Source organism: Carlito syrichta, unplaced genomic scaffold, assembly GCF_000164805.1.
Source record: "Carlito syrichta isolate Samal-C Ts95f unplaced genomic scaffold, Tarsius_syrichta-2.0.1 Scaffold124069, whole genome shotgun sequence".
NCBI lineage: Eukaryota > Metazoa > Chordata > Mammalia > Primates > Tarsiidae > Carlito > Carlito syrichta.
In genome coordinates, this window is record NW_007068165.1 from 386452 (window position 1) to 392124 (window position 5673).

The 5673-nt window shown below is 45.9% G+C and overlaps 1 pseudogene; it reads left to right on the forward strand.

Annotated features, from left to right (window-relative positions):
* Positions 1-598: 598 nt before the first annotated feature.
* On the forward strand, positions 599-1095 carry LOC103249913 (annotated as a pseudogene).
* The last annotated feature ends 4578 nt before the right edge of the window (positions 1096-5673 follow it).

Below are 5673 nucleotides of genomic sequence, written 5' to 3' on the forward strand. Positions count from 1 at the left end.
AAAAAAAAAAAGAAAAGAAAAAAAAATAATAAAACTTTTAAAGATTATATGGGACAAATAAAACAAATAATTATACCAGTTAAAGAAAACAGTGTAGTAATTCTTTTTTTTTTAATTATTTTTTGAGTTGGAGTCTCACTCTGTAGCCCAGACTGGAGTGCAGTAGCACACTCCTGGCCACCGCAGCCTCGACCTGCTGGGCTCCAGCGATCCTTCCGCCTCAGCCTTCCAAGTAGCTGGAACTACAGGCGTGCGCTACCACACCCGGCTAATTTTTTGATTTATTGTAGAGATTAAGTCTCACCAAGTTGCCCAGGCGGGTCTCGAACCCGCGGGCTCAGGCAATCCACTCACCACAGCCTCCCAAGGCATGGGATTACAGGCTGAGCCACCGAGCACAGCTTAGTAATCATATTAAAAGAAAAATATCGTCAGACTAGAGAAAAAACAGCAACATGCCACTTATAAGAAATATAATTTAGGTTTAACAAGATGTAACACTCCTACATATTTATGCATCTAATAACACAATTTCAAAATAATAAAGCAAAACTTGGCTGTGAACTGTGTGCTCCTGGGGTTGGTGAAGGATCCCAAGATGGCTGGGTGAAAACTAGCTCTAAAAGCCACTGCCTGGGTAGCTTTTGTGGAGATCAAATCCCGAAACCAAAAGGTCACTGCTGATTCCCTGAAATTCTGGAATGACTCTCGCCTCCAGGATGGCTGCTTTATCTGAGAATCCACCAGCTATCGACTGGGTGTAGCACAAGGCCAAGGTGGCCAAGGGCAGGCTTGGTGGATGACTCTGAGAAGACGTTTAGTGCCCTGAAGTTTCCTGTGTTAGAGGATAAATATGCTGCCCAAGAGGATGCTGAAGAAAAAGATGTAAAAAGTTGTGCTAAGCTTGTATCTCTCTCTCAAGGGCCAGGACAGGAGAATATGAGAAACAGCTAGAGAAGATGAGGAACATAACTCCACTTGATCAGAAGACCACTGAGGACTTGAATGAAGTCTTCCTGGAAACCAGATTAGACAAGGAGAAGTAGCCCTCCTTGGGACTGGCCTCACCAGCTAATTGAGAATTTGTCAAATTGAGTCCCTAGGAGGAAGTTCTGGCTCTCTGGCTCTCATATTACACACTCTGGACATTAAAAATAAAACTAATTATATAGAAAAAGATAGAAAGCAAAACTTATCAGAACTGAAAGTCAGAGATACTAATTCACCTCTTTTAAGTGAAACTTAAGGAACAAGCAAACAAGATAATTAGAGAGAGCGCCAGAGACCGGAATTATGCAAACCTGACTGACACAGAGTACACCCAACTACTACAGAATAAAACTGTGAGGTTAAAGGTTGAGGAGAAACCGGATACTGTCATGGTATCAGGAATCACCCTACAGATTACAGCAAAACACATGCTGTCTCTACCGTGGAGAACGGCAGCTATAGTCCCTAAAATGCAGCTATCAAACTTCACATCACAAATGGGGAAGAACCAGACACTGGCCTCCTGGTGTGACACAGCCCAGATACAAAGTACCACCGAGGATGTACTCTCATCAAAATACTTAACTCAGTTCTAATCAAGTTTTAGAATCTAACTTCTATGTGGGAAAGTAGGGGACAGAGAAACAAGTTACAAGTTAGCACAGGGAACATCAGCAGGCAAAAAAGCATGTGGAATTTTTTACAAGACAGCTGGCCTGGGCTATTTCAAAAAGCTATTGTCACAAAAGAGAGATTTCTCAAGACTGGTGGTTCTCAAACTTTAATGTGCATCAGGATCACATGAGGGCAGGAGAATTGTTAAGACTTAGATGAATTCGGTTTCTGATTCAGTCAATCTGAGGTGAAGTCTGACAATGTGCATTTCTATAGGTTGAGAGAGCTTTCAAAAAAAAGCATTTCTTTTTTTTGGGGGGGTCGAAGTCTCATTCTGTCGCCCAGACTGGAGTGCAATGGCATGCTCACAGTCAATGCAGCTTTCCAAGCAGCTGGAACCACAGGTGCACTCACTACACCCATCTAATTTTTTGATTTATTGTAGAGACGGGGGTCTCGCCATGTTGCCCGGGTTGGTCTCGAACCCCTGGGCTCAGGCAATTCTCTCGCCTTCACCTCCCAAAGTGATGGGATTACAGCTACTATGCCTGGCTTAAAAAAAAGCTTTTATTTTTTCTTTTCTTTTTTTGGAGTAGAAGTCTCACTCTGTCGCCTAGGCTGGAGTGCAGAGGCACACTCATGGCCACTGCAACCTTAGTCTGCTGGGCTTAGGCAATCCTTCTGCCTCAGCCTTCCAAGTAGCTGGAATGATAGGCGCATGCCACCATACCCGGCTAATTTTTGATTTATTGTAGAGATGAGGTCTCACCAAGTTGCCCAGGTTGGTCTCAAACCTTGGACTCAGGCAATCCTCTCACCTCTGCCTCCCAAAGTGCTGGGAATACAGGTATGAGCTACTCCACCCGGCAAAAAAAAAAGCATTTCTAATAGAGTTCTTTGGGTGATGCTGATACTGCTGGTACGAGGACCAGACTTTGACAACCACTGTTCTAGATTAATCAAGAGACACAAGCTATAAAAGAGATAACCCAGCTGTAAAAGACCTTCTGGGGAACCGGGCTCGGTGGCTCAGCCTGTAATCCCAGCACTTTGGGAGGCCGAGGTGAGTGGATTGCCTGAGCCCGAGGGTTCGAGACCCGTCTGGGCAACTTGGCGAGACCTCGTCTCTAAAATAAATCAAAAATTATCCAGGCATGGTAGCACGCGCCTGTAGTTCCATCTACTTGGAAGGCTGAGGCGGAAGGATCGCCGGAGCCCAGCATGTTGAGGCTGCAGTGGCCAGGAGCAGCCACTGCACTCCAGTCAGGGTGACAGGGTGAGACTCCAACTCAAAAAAAAAAAAGACCTTCTGGGGATAAGTAGGGGGGCTGCAGTATGGACTAGCTATTGGGTAGTAGTAAGGAATTGTAATTTCTTTTGTTAGACATGTTAATGATATATAGATATGAAGGAAAATGTCTTTAGCTTTGATAATGTTTTGTCTAATTTCTTTTCAAATAGTTCAAGAAAAAAAGTTAAACACAGATAAAGCAAATATGGCAGGTGCACAATGTGGATTCCTAATCACGCCATCTTCTCCTTGGCCAGCTCCAGGAGGGCCTGTGCTGTTTGCCAGGGGGTTGAGCTCCAGGTGACATGCTGGGGTACTCCTTGTGGCCTGTGTGGTCGACAGAACTGTGGTGATGGAGGGGCTGTATGATGGACTTTGGAGCCCTGGGGAGGGAGGTGAGGACATGAGCCAACGCGCAGGGCTGTGCCTCCAACAAAACCCCTGGGAGTGACACAGGTTAGTGGCCGAGAACGGTGGCCAGACCCCATCCTCTGCAACCTTCTAGGCCAACAGTGACCTATGCAGTCATAATCAATTCTCAGAAGTTCTGTGTTTTGTCTGTTTTGTTTTGCTTTTAGTCTGTTAGCAGTACACACTATAATAAAACATGAGACAGCTGTGGTGGCTCAGGCCTGTAATCCCAGCACTTTGGGAGGCCGAGGCAAGAGGATTGCCTATACCCAGCGTTTCGAGACCAGCCTGAACAACATGGTGAGACCTCATGGTCTCTACAATAAATTGAAAATTTAGTCGGGTGTGGTGGTGCATGCCTGTGGTTCCAGCTACTTGGAAGGCTGAGGCAGAAGGATCACTTGAGCCCAGCAGGTCAAGGCTGTGGTGGCTGAGAGCACGTCACTGCACTCCAGCCTGAGCGACAGAATCCAACTCTAAACAAAACAACACAAAAATAGAGGCTAAGAGCCATCCCTAAGGGCCCCTCACTGACAGTGGCCTTTGCCTGAAGCAGAGGGGCCTCCCTTCACCCAGGCTCACTCTCCCCTTCTGCTTCATCATGGCAGGAGGTTCCCAAGACACTTTTCTGAGCTGAATGGTGCTGCCCCCAAAATTCATATGTTGAGGTACTAACCCCCAGCACTTCAGAATGTGACTGTATTTAAAGAGATAATTACATTAAAATGAGGTCCTGTGGGTGGTCCCCAATCCAATGACTGGTGCCTTTATATGAGGAGATTAGGACTCAGACACACAGCGGAAGACCAGTGAAGACGGGGGAAGATGGCTGTCTACAAGCCAAGGAGGGAGGCCCAGGAAGAAACCAACGCTGAGGGTACCATAGTCTACCATAGTCTTGGACCTTAGTCTCCACAATGTGATAAAATAGATTTCAGCTGTTTAAGTCACCCAGCCTGTGGTACTGTGTCATGGCAGACACCAACTCACTTCCCTTCTCCTCCCCTAGGAAGCCTACATGGAAACCTTCACCCAAGCTCAGGCTGGGCTTTTCACCCAACTTCTCTGATACTGAAAGCCAATTTTTCAAGGTCATTTCAATTCAACAAGCAAAGAACTGGTCTCCAACTTACAATGATTTGACTTAAAACAAGAACTGAGAAGTGAGCAAGCAGTCTTTTCAACCGTATGAAGGTGTGGGGTGAGGCATGCAGGGCCAACATGCGCACATCCTGGATCTGGCCCCAAGCAGGGGCTTGGAGCCTGGGGAGGGATCCTGGGAGTAGCCAACCAGGATGGCCCTTCAGGCTCCATGCCTGGGCATGCAGGTCAAGCTGAGGCTGAGAGGTAGGCGAGGTGTTCTCGGGCTGCTGACCACATCTTGCAGCTATGAAGAGTGAATGTTCTCGAACATGCTTCCTTGAGCAGCTCCATTCCCCCACCCCCCACTGGTTCAATCTAGATTAGGCCAATCTGGACCAATGCCCATAACCTTTGGTTACCTTGGGTTCACCTTCATTTTATTATAATGCAAAAAACTCACTTACATGAGGCTTTGGTGGAAGAATTCTAAAACAAACAAACAAAAACAAAAAAATTCTACCCCTAGAGAGAAATCATAGCCATTTTGTGTGCATGCACCACCTCACACTGCACTGTGCACTAGAAACCCCACCCTTTTCACAAGTAACCCCACACCCCGCCCGATGCAAAATGCTATATAACCTATGTGCCCTTCACAATCAGGAAGGGTTATTTTCCCATCCAGCCAGCTGTTCCTAGACCACCTTCCCTGTCCCTAAGTTCTTGAATAAAGCCCAAGTCTCGTCCCTTGTCTCCAGGTCATTTCTTTGGTCTCTGGGGAGTCTGGCACTACAGACGGTGCCAAAGCAATGTACAATAAGAGACACCATACATCAAGTACCCATACCACCATTCTGTTTTTCACTTTCAGGACAGGCTCTACATTAGATAATTTTGCCAACTGTAGGCTAAAGTAAGTGTTCTGGGTATGGTTAAGGTAGGCTAGGCTAAGCTATAATGTTTGCTAGGTGAGGTAGGTGTATTAAATACATTTTTTTAAAGCTGGGAAGAGAAAGTCTCTAGTATGGAATTAAGGTGCTCACTCTTACTTAAATGCGTTTTTAACTTCAGAATTTTTTTTCTTTCTTTCTTTTCTTTTTTTTTTTTGAGTCAGGGTCTCACTCAATCACCCAGGCTGGTGTGCAGTAACAGGTTTATAGCTCACTGAAACCTCTACCTCCTGGGCTCTGGCAATGTTTCTCTCAGCCTTTCGAGGAGCTGGGACTTCAGGCACACCACCATGCCAGCTAAGTTTTAAAATTTTTTTTAATAGAAATGAAGGC